Genomic DNA, 17,284 nt, shown 5'->3' with positions numbered 1-17,284 from the left:
CGCCCTCTCTCGTCCTACCAGTGGAGCTAGACCAAACTCTACCTGTGCTGCTAGAACATGTACCTTTACAAGTAGGACACAACATGTGCTTCATGCACGATGGAGCTCCTGCACATTTCAATCGAAGTGTTCGTACGCTTCTCAACAACAGATTCGGTGACCGATGGATTGGTAGAGGCGGGCCAATTCCACGGCCTCTACGCTCTCCTGACCTCAACCCTCTTGACTTTCATTTATAGGGGCATTTGAAAGCTCTTGTCTACGCAACCCCGGTACCAAATGTAGAGACTATTCGTGCTCGTATTGTGGACGAGTGTGATACAATACGACATTCCCCAGGGCTGCATCAGCGTATCAGAGATTCCATGCGACGGAGGGTGGATGCATTTATCCTCGCTAACGGAGGACATTTGGAACATTTACTGTAACAAAGTGTTTGAGGTCACGCTGGTACGTTCTGTTGCTGTGTGTTTGCATTCCATGATTAACGTGACTTGAAGAGAAGTAATAAAATGAGCTCTGATATGGAAAATAAGCGTTTCCGGACACATGTCCACATAACATATTTTCTCACTTTGTGTGTGAGGAATGTTTCCTGAAAATTTGGCCGTACATTTCCCTAACACCCTGTATATAGCAAAGGACTAGGATTTATGTTACCCATCGCTTTCAGCACCATTGTTATTTCAAAGTTAAGTGTTGTCAATGTGCTTTATTGAAATAAAACTACTAATGTTATTTGCTTGAATTGTTGTATAGCATTCCGAGAACACAGTATCCCATAGGCACCCTATACGAGACGAGTGGGCAAGACCCCACAGTGCAGTGCAGATCTCTCAATTGAAGCTTCTTGTAAACTGGAATGCTATTTGGTTTTTACAAGAGCTTAGTTGCCTTCATTGTTTCAGAGATCCACGATGAAGTGCTACTAGAAGCGGAGCAAATACTTTCCCTTAGTCTCCGAAGAATCCCACAGTTGTCTTATCCCGTGCAAGTCCCATACCTCTGTGGAGCGAATTTAGCTTCCCTCTGTATTTTACTGCTGTGGCGAACAGACTGCTGATGGTGGTGGTCGTTATCGCAGAGATAAGTACCATAATACGGTTGGAGCGTTTCACTTTGCTGTGAAGACTGTCCTTTCTGTCCTCCCACTTTCCACCACAGCGGAAGCCAATTACCTACTACCTCCACATAATATTTGCCCTGCTTAAAACTGTTAGTTACATTGTAAGTCTTTCGCTTCAAGGTTACAAATGAATTGGTGGATTAAAGCTCCAAGTACTGTATTGGTAGCCAGATGTTATTTTTAATATGTGTTGTAAATTGGTTGAATACTGTGACTGGAATATGTATTTAACTGTTCTGTCTGTGGACAGGTGTGGGTGTTGCTGTGACTTAACGTATCTCAAGACTGAAAAATAGCAATAAGTCATGGTCAAGGTAATTTGCCTTCCGATTTGGACGCAGCTCGGAGGGAAACCAGGCCAAAATTGAGCGAGGCCTTTAGTCATAAGGAACGTAAATTGTAAGTAGGCTGTTTAGGTTTTCTTATTGGTAACACCGCTTAGTGCTCGGTATGAAAAATCACTGGCTGTGCTGTGCGCAGTCTGTGTTCAGTTTGCATTGTTGTCTGCCATAGTAGTGTTGAGCAGCGGCAGCTGGATGCTAACAGCGCGTAGCGTTGGGCAGTTGGAGGCGAGCAGCCATCAGTGGTGGACGTGGGGAGAGAGATGGCGGAGTTTTGAAATTTGTAAGAATTAGTGTCATGAACTGCTATATATATTATGACTAGTGAGGTAAATACATTGTTTGTTCTCTATTAAAATCTTTCATTTGCTAACTATACCTATCAGTAGTTAGTGCCTTCCGTAGTTTGAATCTTTTATTTAGCTGGCAGTAGTGGCGCTCGCTGTATTGCAGTAGTTCGAGTAACGAAAATTTTTGTGAGGTAAGTGATTTGTGAAAGGCGTAGGTTAATGTTAGTCAGGGCCATTCATTTGTAGGGATTTATGAAAGTCAGATTGCGTTGCGCTTAAAAAACTATTGTGTGTCAGTTTAAGCTCAGTCGTGTATAAATTTTTCAAAGGGGACGTTTCAAAATGTCTGTGTCATCAGTGGGTTTCATTCATATTCATTATACCAAAACTGAAAGTTGGCGCCGGCCACGGTGGCCAAGCGGTTCTAGGCGCTTTAGTTCGGAACCGCGAGACCGCTACGGTCGCAGGTTCGAATCCTGCCTCGGGCATGGATGTGTGTGATGTCCTTAGGTTAGTTAGGTTTAAGTAGTTCTACGTTCTAGGGGACTGATGACCTCAGATGTTATGTCCCATAGTGCTCAGAACCATTTGAACCATTTTTTGAAAGTTGGCCCTAATTTAATGTGTGTGTGTGAAATCTTATGGGTTCTAACTGCTAAAGTCATCAGTCTCTAAGCTTACACACGACCTAAATTATCCCAAGGACAAACACACACACCCATGCCCGAGGGAGGACTCGAACCTCCACCGGGACCAGGCGCACAGTCCATGACTGCAGTGCCTAAGACCGCTCGGCTAATCCCGCGCGGAGCCCTAATGTAAATAAACCCTTAGCTTAGTCAGTAGAAAATTTTACTAGAGAAGATGTACAGCTGTCCCTTCCACCTCTGCATTCTCATATATTTCCGAAATGAAAGAAAGAGTGAAAAATGCAACTTGCCAGAGATGCACCTATGTCAAAGGCTCAAACAGTGGATAATAATGCAGAATCTGTAACCAAACATAACTTTCAATGAAAAGTTACATTTTTATTAAATAGAACATGTTTGTTATTTCTAAGGAAGTGAAAACTAGAGGTGCAATTAGGGACGGCAGACTTGTTTTCACCGTTCTAAACCTCGCACCTACTGAAATAACGAGGACTTTAATGGACGGCAATGGCGCCACAGTTTCTGCCGTAATGTACAGGGGATAGGCAAAATAATGTCAACAGTGGAAGTAATGAGATGGTTGTGTCTCACGGTTAAAAATGCAGATAAAACACGTGTCGCGCTGGACTGTGCGTGTCCAGTATAGGCTAGGCATCAGTGCACGTTGTTTACGAGTAGTGCACATGGCATTTGCATTCAGAGGCCGAGGTCGACGTGCAGTGAAACACCTAACAGAGTTCCAAAGAGGGCAGATTGTGGAGGCCCTATTAGCTAGATCATCAGTAATCAAGGCAGCCAACTTATGAAACGTTTCAAGAGTAACTGTTCCGATAGTCATGACAGCCTACACAAAACATGGAAAGACATCATCGGGTAAATGTAATAGTGGGCGCAAATGAAAACTAAATGACAGAGATCATCGTACGCTATCACGACTCGTGTCAGAACAACACAAAACTATGGTGGCTAAAGTGACTGCAGAGCGCAATAGCTCTCTTCGACACTGTCCACCAAGAACTCCATAAAGCGAAAATTCATTGACGAGCTGCTATACCTAGTCCTTAAGTAACGACAACCAACGCAAAGAAGCGTAAAACATGGTGTCGAGAACATAAATCCTGGACAGCTGATCAGTGGAAAAATGTGTTGTGGTCCGACGTGTCAATGTTTTCGTTATTTCCAACATCGGGCCTGATTAACGTCTGGAAAACGTCAAAAGAAGCATTCAAACCCGATTGCTTGATGCCAAGGGTTAAGCAGAGAAGTGGAAGTGTGATGCTGTGGGCAGCAATATTATGGTATTCTGCTGGTTCCATCATCACTCTCAAAGACCATGTTACAGTGCCAACGATCATGTGAAAGTTTTAGGTGTTCAGGTGGGAAAGCTTGCACCCATTCACACAGACAGGACAGTACAGTTGTGGTATGAGGAGTATGAAACCGAACTGCAGCGTCTTCTCTGGCCAGCACAATCTCTGGACCTGAACATTATCGAACCTTTGGTAGCGGTATTGGAGTGCAGACTCTGGAGCCGATTTCCGCCTCCATCGTCACTACAGGAGTTAGAAGAGGTTCTGATTGAAGAGTGGCGTAACATGTCACTTGAAACTATACAATCATTATGTGCCAGTATTCCAAGAACAATCGCAGGTGTACTACGGGCAAATGGGAGTCCAACCCCTCATTAATAAATCATTCCCGAATGGGTACAGACGTTGACATTATTTTGCCTATCCCCCGTACAAAGCAAGGGTTGCCTAAATGAGGCTTCAGAAGACTGCAGGTAACCCGCATTGCAGTATTACAGCACTCGTCAGAAAATGTGACACCGTTTCTGTTATTTAAAGTGTAAGTATTCCAGGGGTATAAGGTTTAGAGCAGTGAAACCATGTCTGCCATAACTAATTGTATTTCTAGTTTTCATTTGTGCAGAAAAAACACTCATATGTCATTCAAAAACGTAGCTTCTTGTTGAAAGTGACGTTAGTTTAATTGTGGGGACTGTGCATTATTGCTCACTGCCTGAGACTCTGACATAGATGCATCCCTGGCCTGTCGCATTTTGCACATGTTATTTGTTTTGGAAAACAAATGAGGTGGCGAAGTTATCTAGGACGCTCTCTGTATGTCGACAGACACTATTGTTTGATAGCTCACTATGAAAATTTAAATATGGTTCTATAAAGTTTTTTCATCTTCAGAAAATAATTTTGCATATTATTTTGAGAGTCCAAGTAATCGAATTTCAGTCCTGTCACATTCGCCAGATTTATGTTATCTTCCTAACTTCAGTTGTAATTATTTTAACCAATGCCTATGCTAGTATGTTAAGACGATATATTAAGGGATTAATTGCAGATATTCACAGTCGCCTGGAAAACAGAAAGATTGTAAATCAGTAGTGGTATGAGGGCCCGATATGGAAGCATATACAGCGTGACACTGAACTATATGAAAAAAATCGTAAATTACACACTTTCAACTTGTAAACGTCACTAAAAATATTCGGATCTAGGTTATGACACGTTCAGTATGCCTGCCATCATTGACGATGATGATGTTCATGTGAATAGCGAAATTCTGCATAAGCCGATAAAGTGTCGGAACATTGATGCCGTCGATGACCTCCTGAAATGCTGTTTTCAGCTCAGCAGTGGTTTTCGGGTTATTGTTGTGCACCTTGTCTTTAATTCAGCCCCACAAAAAGGAGTCACATGTATTCAGATCCGGAGAATATGCCAGCCAATCAGAGCCCATACCAGTGGCCTCTGGGTATCCCAGAACCAGAATGCGGTCCCCAAACTGTTCCTCCAGAACGTCAAACACTCTCCTGCTTCGATAGGGTAGAGCTCCGCCTTGCATGAACCACATCTTGTCCAAATCAGGACCACTTTCGATAATGGGGATGAAATGTTATTCCAAAACCTTCACCTACCGTTCTGTAGCCAGCGTGCCATCAAGGAGTAATGCACCGATTATTCCGTGATTGTACGATTCCACACCACACAGTCACTCACAGAGGGGGAAGAAACTTCTCCATCGCCAAATGCGGTTTCTCAGTCGCCCAAGTGCGCTAATTTTGCTTACTGACGAACCTATCCAAATGAAAGTGGGCTTCGTCACTAAACAAAACTACACACCGCATACAAATTCTCATCATGCCCCGTGGCGAACCGTGCAGTTTGAACGTCCAAACGGCAACCGTTCAGATGTTATGACGTTTTTATTGCATACAGTTCAATAACTGTCACCCGTAGCTCACTGCACAGTGTAGAGCCATGCATAGACTGTGCACGGAAGGGTCGATCGCAGCGTTCAAGCTCGTTATCATTGCTTTTCAAAGCCCAGCAATCTCTTAGAAAAGATTAAAGGAATAAAAAGTCAGAGAATTCGAGTTGCCTCAATATCAGTTTCGTGCGTTTGTCCTTTACTCTACTCTTCTCAATATAAGTTTTGTTCGTTCTAGCACATAATAGACAAAAAATGATTCTTTTCGATAATTAACAGTTCACCAATCATGTATTGGTACTAGAGACTTGACTACATCACGTCTTTACTCTGTCCAAAACACAATCGGAGCAAGATTGCTCTACAAATTTGGTAAGACACAATAAACAAGGAGTAAACGCTATTTATGAGGAACTTTAAGAACTGAAGCGGCTATGAGCGCGCGTCCTCTCATAATTCTGGCAGCCGAATCTGCGGGGGTTGTGACGGCCAGATGTGCGAGTTTTAATACATTAGTTGAAGTCCATGCTGGCAGGATGAGGTTTCTACGGTGGTCAGTAGGCGGCAGCACTTTTGACCCGCGATGATTGGCGGAGCTAAAAGGGTGAGAAGTCCTAACTGACGCTCTGAACACGCGGTGGAAAAAACGCTACTGTTTGAGCTGTGCAGCGAAGGTTGCCGCCATGGACAAACTGAATAAAGAAAATATGACACAAGCGAAACTCTAAATAAAAACAATACCAAACCAGTGACAGAGAAACAAGTCACATAGTTTTAATGACAGTAATTAGATGCATGCGTGAGTGAAGACGCGCCATCACTACGAGATATTGTTTAAACGTTATTAAATGTTAAAAGTTTTGTATATAAATTAATCTTCAAAAATTAATGACTCACTGACGACTTAAGTGATTTAGACAAACGTGGTATCAATGGATAGAGCTTAGTGAACACCACCGAAATCTTCTAATGGATTTTCTGTATATATTTCGTATTTCAAATTGCGGGCCGGAAATATATTTTCCGTGCGGAAAAAAGTGGATTTTCAGGCAAATAAAACACAGAACAGTGAAAGTTAGCGACAGCGCTAGAAAACAGTGGTAATTAAAGATGTTTGACTGTAATTACTTTAAAATATTCATTAGTGATATAAGGATCAAAATAGCGCCCATATGAGAAAAAACACTATTTGTGAGAAAATCATTAAAACTGCACGACAGATAAGACCACCATTTAAATTCTGATTATACTGATGTCGAAATTCATGTGTAACATGCCTATATAGCATGCAGCCTTTAGTGGATATACTATAGTATAGAGAGAAGTTGCGGCATTAGAAAACTGCAGCGAAATGCAGGAATATCTGCAGCGGATAGGCACTTGGTGCAGGGAGTGGCAACTGACCCTTAACACAGACAAATGTAATGATTGCGAATACATGGAAAGAAGGATCCTTTATTGTATGATTATATGATAACGGAACAAACACTGGTAGTAGTTACTTCTGTAAAATATCTGGGTGTATGCGTACGGAACGATTTGAAGTGGAATGATTATATAAAATTAATTATTGGTGGGTGGCAGGTTGAGATTCATTGGGAGAGTGCTTAGAAAATGTATTCCATCAACAAAGGAGGTGGCTTACAATACACTCGTTCACCCTACACTTGAGTATTGATCGTCAGTGTGGGATCCGTACCAGGTCGGGTTGACAGAGGAGATAGAGAAGATCCAAAGCAGAGCGGGGCTATTCGTCACAGGGTTATTTGATAAGCGTGATAGCGTTAAGGAGATGTTTAGCAAGCTCAGGTGGTAGAGTCTGCAAGAGAGGCGGTCTGCATCGCGGTGTAGCTTGCTGTCCAGGTTTCGGGAGGGTGCGTTTCTGTGTGAGATATCGAATATATTACTTCCCCCTACTTATACCTCCCTAGGAGATCACGAATGTAAAATTAGAGAGATTAGAGAGATGGAGGCTTTCCGGCAGTCGTTTTTCCCGTGATCCATACGCGACTGGAACAGGAAAGGGAGGTAATGCAGTGGCACGTAAAGTGCCCTCCGCTACACAGCGTTGGGTGGCTTGCGGAGTATCAATGAAGATGTAGATGAATGTAGAAATTTATATTTTAGATATGTTTTCGAAGGTCGGAAATAGTTGAGTTGGCTAATGTTCAGTGCGAGGCTATAAAAATCGGCGGCCATTTTCGCTCTATAATCCTGGGTTTCGGCGCTGAGATGGCGTGTCACCCGCATGCAGACAAATTATGCGTGCGGCTGGAAGCCGCTTCGTGTGTGCAACCGGAATATTTTCTATTTGTCAGGTAGAAATTTTTACAAATTTCGTCTGTGATGATCGCGAGGAACTTTGATATAATTTTAGCTTTTGCGTACTTTGAAGAAATTCACGTCGCTTGAACGGTTGGTTGCGACTTGTAAATGTTTCGTGAGTGTCGATCGAAAGGAGTTTGAAACAATGTTCAGCGTTAGGATTCTGAATAATATTGAGGTTTGACGACTTTGTTGAAAGATTTGTGAAGTATTCTTCAATTAGCTCGCGGTTACAGAACTTTAACTGAGGCACTTTGAGCAATTGTCATGGCTTTGCTAAATGTTACGTGAACACGTCATGCTGGTCTACTTACTCAGATTCACCCACTGAAAAATATTATTTTAATAATAAACTGTTACGAATACTGTGAAACGATATTTCACATTTTTTTTTGTTGGAATAAATGCACTCTGTGAAAAGTGAGAAGTGAACATTATTTCACCGCAAATTCGTGCCTGAAATTTTAAAAAAAATCTGATATCCAATCACGAATCGGGAAGCCTTAAGAACATTGTCTTTCTTGCTTTATTTAACTTTTTATTAGTGCTGGAGCATGTGGGAACTCACGAGTCGAATTTTGGTGGAAACAACAGTTAGTAACTGTACCAGTAGTCATTTACTTTTATATTAAGCAAGCAGCCAGAAGAACAGAAAATTTTAAAACTAACTTTTTTCCTTCTAATATGGCCCTAATTACGTCGCAGCGTTTAGCGCAAGGAGCGCATTTTAAGCTACATAGTTGCCACTCACACTCTATGGTCCACACAGTAGTGTGTCTGAACATATATTTAACTACAGGTGTAGCCACTTTCCACACTCAAGAGAAATATCGTACTAGTTCATAAATATTACAATACAACCGGAATACGGTGGACTCGGATGCAAAAGCAATCATTTTGAAGGCCTGCTCACGGATTTAATGTCGGGTGCGTAACCGCGTGATCGTGGCTGCGCTGCGCGCATTACGGTCTTTTAAGCGGATCTGGAGGGTCCGGTCTGGGCGAGGCGGGCTAATTTTTCAGGCCCCGGCGCGGTGATGGATGTGGGAGCGTCGCCCACCGTTAGACCGCCGCCCTCCTCCGCCGCTCACAGCAGAGCAGGTGGGCGGCGCGGCGCAGCGCTGCTTCTAATGGCCGGGCGGCCGGGACGCCTTTCAGCGTCTAATTAAGATCGATTGCCGGCGCTTGTTCGCCGCTGCTGACGACTTCCGGCGACCGGTTGCGTGCCCGGCGGAGCGCCGCCTATGGAAAAACGAAGGGAAAAGGGAAATGGGGGAAAGAGGGGCGGCAGCTGCGGCGATGCGCCGGACACCTGTCTCCAGCGATACCAGGACCACGTGACGTCAGAGAGCGGAGACGCTAGCAGCACACAAACAGACTGACGAACCGAAACAAGACGACCGGCAGCTTAACGGTGTGTTGGAACGCAGTACATCGGCGATACTGCGTCCAGGTACTTATTTTTCTCTGTTGCCGTTTCATTTCCCTGCGCCATGAGTGCACGGGTGGGCAGGCAGCGGTACAATTCGCCGCTCTTCAGCCAAGAGATTACATAAACTACCACAAGAGAGCAATACATATATAAAAAATATGGGGGCAAAAGATGAAATGTAGACGTGACAAGGGGAAAGAAACTGGAGATAAAATATACAAAGAAGGGATAGTTGGATGAGACGCGTTTATATAAAATCCACATGCGGTTAAAATGGCACTCGATGATGATTTAGTTAACAGTGGCGGCACGAACAGCACAATTAAAAACGGCGTTCACAGTGTGGGACGACTACACTGAACGCACACTGCACTGATGTTACATACAATGTGAGCATCAAAACACAATAAAGTAACTGCATTAAAATTTCAAGGGCCTGCCAAGAGAATGGAGGTTGGATGGGAGGGAGAGATGGGGATTGACGGAGGAGAGGGCAGGGAAGGGGGGAAGAGGTGAAGAGGTGAAGCCACCAGCACACAAAGAAGCAGGAGACGGGTAGGGAGCGCAAGGAATGGGGAAGTAGAAGTGAGAAATACAGAGCGAGGAGTGAGGAAACATCAGGAGGGGAGAGAGAGGGAGAACAGGGGAGGAGGGAAGGGGACGGTCAGAACTGGAAGGAAGAATAAATATCGCGTGAAGCACGTCATCCAGGATGGGGTGATGGTGGAAGTTCCTTTACGAAAGGAGTTAGAGGATGTGGAGATGGAGAGAAGGGGGGGGGGGGGACACATCATGAAAGGCGCAGCAGCAGGTGGGGAGTGGAGAGGAATAGAGGCACCAGGGAGTGAGGGGATCGAGGCAGCGGCAGGTGCAAAGGATATAGATGTGTCGAAGGAAAAGGAGGAGATGTGGGGACGAGGTCATAGAGGATCCTCGTGGTGGACGGATACAGAAAGTGAGATGGAGTGCTTGGTGTTCAAGGATTTGGAGGGCTTTATAGAATTTAGGAGGGGCCGAGACCAAGGCAACACTGGCATAACAAAGGATGGCATGGATCAAGAATTTGTAGGTATGAAGGATGATGGAAGGATGCAATCCTCATGTCCAGCTGGAAGTAGTTTCAGAAGGTGGAGTCTATTCTGGGCTTTGTGTTGGATAGTCAGGAGATGTGGAGTCCAGATGAGGTGACAGTCAAGGGTGAAGCCAAGGTGCTTCAGAATGGGGGTAAGTTGGATAGGGCTGTCATATAAGGTGAATAGAAATCCTGAACGTGAAGAAGGGAGTGGTATGTACTATAATGATTACCTGAGTTTTGGAAGGTTTGATTCAAAGGAGCCACTGATTGCGTCCAGGTACTTGGTAAGTCTCTTCAAGTACATGGTGAAAGACGTACGTTTATCTGAGTACACCTTTCATAAGAGTATATTCTGATTAGTAGATATGGTATTTTTATCATCTTTGTATGCCACCTTTATCATCTCTTATGTGTAGTGCGTTGAAACATTTCACAAAGTTTTGGCATATTTCGACTTTGTGCCTCTCTGGGGGAATCGCTGGTTGTGTAGAATCTCTTTCGCAGGGAGGCTGGTGTTACGGTTGTGGTTCGCGAGGAAGTGTGGGATGGAGTGCGCACCTAGTAGCGGCACGAGGAAGGTGGCGAGCGGGACACTGTGCTCGGAGCAGGCCCGTGTATGTGCTGGAAAACCACTTGACCGCACCTGGTGTAAAAATGCAGCCTATTTGTAGTTGAGAGCCGTTGTTTGCAAAACTGTAATTTGGAAAGGAGCTCCCCCTTTCCCTGCAAGACCGTTTCGGTTGAACAATACTGGTGTTGCTCGAAGGAGATCGGGGGTTATAACAACGGTTGGAGGTCTGTACAGCTGCCACTATACTGTCGGTGCGACCTGATGGCATTTATACACGACTGATGGATAACTCCAAGTGAGGCTGAGTGTCTTTATTATTGAGTACTTGCCCATCTGTGTGTTTTAGTTGTTCGTCTTGCGAAATTGTAAGTTTGCCCTCGAGGGGCGTCATTAGTTCCACTGTTTCTTTACTGGTCATTTGTTTGTTTTAACTGTTCGTGTTACAAGGCTGTCATTGAGTGTGCCCTGGTGGGGCAATTGTTTTGAATGCATGTATGGCACCAGTGGTAACTGATTTATGTTTCAGGTATTATCACGCCAATTTAATGGTGTGTGTAATGCACTGCAGGAAGTTGGAGCAAGACTGACGTGTGAAATAAAATAATATTTCAAGGGCACGGCTCAGTAAACCCACTGAGGTAGTAGCGGATGAATTCTAATGCTGCACGTTTCGTCTTGAGTAAAGTAATTACCTTTTGTAATGAACAGTTCACATCTCTTAATTTGGAGTTCATCTGAAGACGTTTTACACCTAAACTTGTTTTGAAATTGTAAATACAGTAAATGAGCAAACTTTATATTGTGGCACGAGAAAAACTGGTGCGTAGAAAACTTCTGAAAAGGGGGTCCCGCTGTAATTTGTTATTGTCTATTTCAAGCGCTTTTGCTTAATTGGATGTATGTGAACATTGTTTTCAGGTTTGAATTGCTGTCACTTTGTTATTTTAAATTTAATTTAATTGTTACTCCGTGCATTTTTAAGATAGCACTGGGGTTTTTAAATTTTTTTATCACAAGTAGTTATCAAACTTGAGCTGAAATTTTAATTAATGTCATAATTGTTGGTGTTTTACCCTTGATACTGGACCTGTGTAAATACTATCAATTAAGAGTACGGCTTGTAATGGATTTCCTTTAACAAGAAGAAAAAAACAGAAATGGTAGGACAATACGACTTCTAATAACTGTTGAGTAAGAATTGTTTGTTAATAAATTTGTATTAAAGGATGTCAGAATTAATGTTAGCACGGCACCTTACCACACCTTCATAGCTTCTGACATACCATCCTACTTGTATTCTAACTTTTCCTTTATGATCAGCCGCCTGTGATTTATGAACACTCCATGTCTTACATGAAATCCATTCTATTAGTCTGGCTGTGGGCTAAGGCGAATTTTCTGTTCTCTCGGAGCTTAGAAACGGAGGGCTGAACCGTTGGAATACACGAACGTATACAAAGATGGGGGGACGTGGGGAATGGGGAGAGAATAGAAGAAAAAGGAGATAGATGTTGACAGAGTACGCCAGCCCTTCTCTGTCTTGACGTACGTGACTTGGACCGCGAAGGTGGGACGATCTTTCGTGCCGAATTCGTGCGCGAGTGTTTCAATTGGTTGCTGTAAATTCGCGATAGGAGCTTCGAGTTCTTTCTAGAAATTTTCTCAGTTAAAATGGACGAGCAAGGGGTACTTAGGGCGCGCTTTTGATGCCAACTGATTAAGTCGTTGTGTTGCGCCCAGAAGCTAGGCCCATGATTGGCCATAATGTGCGCCATAATATTGAGAAATTAGCGGTGGAGAGTGTAAGGCTGCACGAGCTACAGTCTGGACTTGTTAGAGATGCTGTTGCCCGCTGTGGGGACACGCTGTGCAGCTGTGCAGCTGTGCCGCGAGGCAATGACGGTGGGACGCAATGCTGCCGCTTGGTGACATACTGTCAGTTAATCTCTCTGTTGATACATGAGAGATAGGGGACATTGGCTGCTTAAGTAATTGTCAATATCAATGAAATTCTCCAACATCCTTGTAACTCAGATGTTATTTTATTTTATTTTGTAACCCACCAGTTTCGGCATTTCACTATGCCATCCTCAGACCCCCATATGCATCTCTCCAGGTTGCTATCAAGTCACCGAATGAAGTGCTAGTGAAATGACATGCAGGTATTTGTGGCACTATATGACATCATAGTTTATTTGGAGAGATGCACATGGGGCCTGAAGATGGCATAGTGAAATGCCGAAACTGGTAGCCTTCAAAATAAAATAAAATGGCATCTAAGTTCCACTGCTTTTGGCGAATTTAATTGATATTCACAATTAGTGCCAGTTATGACGCGATCAGAGCTGGTCCTTAGTCACAAATCAGTTTACGGAAATCTTTCCAAATTGCTGGCATCTTTGCCACATGCGTCGTAAGCTAGATTCTTTACACCATCCTGTATAAAGATGGACACCATATCCTTTCTCTTGATTCAATAACGGTTGCTCATATCCGTTTTTCTCTCGCTCTGCTTTTGTCCCGCACAAATCGGTTCACGAATTTCTAAGTTTATCAGCTCCGCGGATCTCTGTGATTGAGCAATGACAAATTGCTCTCTTATTCTTTGACCTCAGCGACGCTTCCCTCTGTTTCAGTATGTAGCATCATTTCCTTTGTTCCCATAGAGGTCCGCCCCACCCTGATCGTTTTGTCTGCTAAACTCTTGATAAGTTTTCAGGGAAAATAGCATTTAAGAAAATTGCTTGTCACTGAATTCACATTTCTTTCATTTAGAAGTAACTGTTAATAAATCCAAAGATTTTAATTCAGTCTTAAACTTCAGGCAACCCCCCGCCCCTCTCCGCCCCCTCCTCCCAAGATCATTTACAGATGCATCAGATATTAGTTTAAGAAATATGTGGGGTACGGCTAAACAATGTGTTTGTCTCCAGAAGGATCTAGTGTGCTGCTTCTTTCATTTGCAATAGTTTACAGAAATTGTTTTACTTTGTTTCAGGCAAAAATTCCTCCGACATTAATTAACCAATGTATGGCCATAGCACTTACGAGGTACGATGCCTTCATCAGGGGAGTGTTAAAAGAAGAATAGGCATCAGTCGCGAAGTGTGTTAATGTCATATTTTGGCGTGTTTTCAGCAAGAAATACAGATTAATGACACCAGTTTACCATCAGACACTCGATGCTACCACCCTTAGAAAAAACAGTGCGGCGGGGCGGGTTGGTCTCTCACTATCCTTTAGTCAGTTCACCTACCTGGATAGGTTTCAGGTTGTCTGCCCCTTCACTTTGCAATGGTAGATACTGGTTTAGACGACAAAAGCAGCATTGACGAAAATTCTACTAAATAACTACCACGCAAAGGCCTCATAACACCAGTACATGGGCAGTAGCTGGAAGTTAAATTTTCGAGTGTTCGGTATTCTTGCATGAGTTGTTCGAAAATATATCTAAAATTTCGTGTAAGTTGGTTTATTGGTTAGTTGGTTGATTTGGGGGAGAGGATCAAATAGTGAGGTAATCGGCCCCACCGGAAGAGGGAAGGACTGGGAAAGATACCGGCTGTGCCCTTTCAAAGGAACTATCCCTGCATTTGCCTGAAGCGATTTAGGGAAATCACGGGAAACCTAAATCGGGATGGCAATATACGGGTTTGATCCGTCGTCCTGCCGAATGCTAGTCCAATGTGCTAACCACTGCATTACAAAACACAATCGGAACATTATTGCGACACCAGGACCCATAAATTTTATGGCCTGGACATCAACATGAGTTTAGTACCATGCTCCTAAGATCACCATAGCACTATGCTGGCCTTGCGATACGGAGCGTTTGAAACAAGTCTACCTATTAGAATCTGTCAGTTAAGAGGCTGACAGGTTTCACGTTATCATACTTTCGAAAGCCTTATAGGTAAAGGACTGAGCAAGAATCATAATGCAGCAACTAAACAAAATGCACTCGAACGAGCTTAGAGATAGAAACGTTGTGTTACATTAACATTGAAGACATTAATTTGGAATGCAATGATGTTGATTATAATTATGAAAACTAACAATATGCAACAAGTAGCAACACTTCATAGAAACTACACTATATTACGTAACTCACAATAATGCTATCTGGCATGATGTTCGTATAATCGTGACCAAACTTAAATACTTTTCTTTATCGACTACATCTACATCTACATCTACATCTACATCTACATCTACATCTACATCTACATCTACATCTACATCCGTACTTTTCATATGATGCCGTAAAAATTTATATTCAAGCAATAACTGTTTGTTAGTACTAATGTTGCATAAATGTATGTAAATAATATCATTTACAGTACACTATTTAAACTTACTTAAACTACAAGAGAGCCAGAGCACTTCCGCCATAAAAATATGAACAACATTTATCACTTGTCGTTTCACCTGGTTGTCTGTAGTAGTAGCGCAAAACAATATGAGCAACTATAGTACCTACTGCTTTTTATTACAACGTTAATTGATTAAAAGTGAACAGTAAAAGTTAGTAAAACTATTTTCTTTTGACCATTTCTGTTATTCATTACTTTCTCGGAAGTTATGGTGAGGAGGATTGGATCCTATCGATGGTTAACCACTTATGTGAATAAAGTTTCACTCGCAAAGTTTATGCTTTCACTAAACACACTCTTGTGTTCCAAAAAGATTCTATTACGATGGTATGCCTATTACATAGCTATAAAAATACTGACTGGATCTTACTTGGCAGTGATATGCTTGTGGTACGGTGTAATGTTTATTACGAAATTCATTGTTGACAGTACGCTCTTCTTGATTAACTAGGAGCTTTAATTAATTTGAGTCACAGTACTGTTCAACAGTTCCAAAATACTCTTGCGATCATGTGCCCATAAAAGTTCTTGCTCACGTATATTTGGCCACGCCTTATATTATAACAACATGTCCAGCACAATCTCCATTTGGCATCTGTGTGTGAACACACTCGTCTATAGCACAAAACAGATGCTTCGCGACTCATTTCTGTTCTCACTTCTACGACTGAGCGCTCTCGCACCAACGATGTTATTGTTACGAGAAAGATATTCTTCGTTTTTCGTACAACGCAGATTTTTCTGACATTGCCAGGGTCTTCACTACAACCATTTGACATAATTATTTCTTACTTATTCGTTCAGCATACATTACATTTTCATGAACACTAACTGTTGACGAAATTCATAAATAAACTTACGGGAAAAAAGTGGCAACACCAAGAAGTAGTTGTGCGACATAAACGAAAGTTCGTAGGCGTGTTCCTACATCTGAAAGATGATGTCTATTCAGTTTTCGTGCCAGTCGTATAATAGTGGCGTTAATAGCAACACTACAAGGATGCAAACCAGATTTATTTTAAGTACTCGCTGTAGTGGCCATGAGCGTTAATTACCTTTGAGAATAGACGTGGTGAGCTGATGCTAGTGAAGAATGACTTTTATGTGACAAAGACACTATTATCAACACTTCACTCAGTTTGAACGTGGTCTTGTAACAGAGCTTCGAGAATGTGGATGTTGCTTCTGCTACCCTGCAGAAAGCCTAGGCAGGGATGTAGCCTCTATACATGAACACTGGCAGCAGTTTTCCCGAGTATGTACAGACACAAGACAACCGGGCTCCGGATAACCACGTGGCACTACTGGAAGGGAAGAGCGTCGTGTAGCACAGTGACACGACGAACTGTTACAAATCAGTTACTTCAAGGACAGCTCCGAGCCAGAGGCCCTGTAGACGTAGGAGACAATCTGAGCAGCCGTCCTAGATTGTTTGCAGCTGATGCTGTCATTTACCGTCTTGTAAAGTCATCAGATGACCGAAACGACTTGCAAAATGATTTAGGTGAGATATCTGTATGGTGCGAAAAGTGGTAATTGACCCTGAATAAAGAAAAGTGTGAAGCTATTCATATGAGTACTGAAAGAAATCAGCTAAATTTCGATTATGCGATAAATCATACAAATCTGAAGGCTGTAAATTCAGCTAAATACTTAAGGATTACAGTTACAAATAACCTAAATTGGAGCGATCACATAGATAATATTGTTGGTAGAGCAAACGAAAGACTACAATTCATTGGCAGAACACTTAAAAGGTGCAACAGGTCTACTTAAGAGACTGCTTACACGACTCTTGTCCGCCCTAGTATTGCTGTGCGGTGTGGGATCCACATCAGGTGCGACTGACGAATGACATCGAAAAAGTACAAAG

This window comes from Schistocerca gregaria, chromosome 3 (assembly GCF_023897955.1).
Source record: "Schistocerca gregaria isolate iqSchGreg1 chromosome 3, iqSchGreg1.2, whole genome shotgun sequence".
Lineage (NCBI taxonomy): Eukaryota > Metazoa > Arthropoda > Insecta > Orthoptera > Acrididae > Schistocerca > Schistocerca gregaria.
This window is presented reverse-complemented; position numbering follows the sequence as displayed.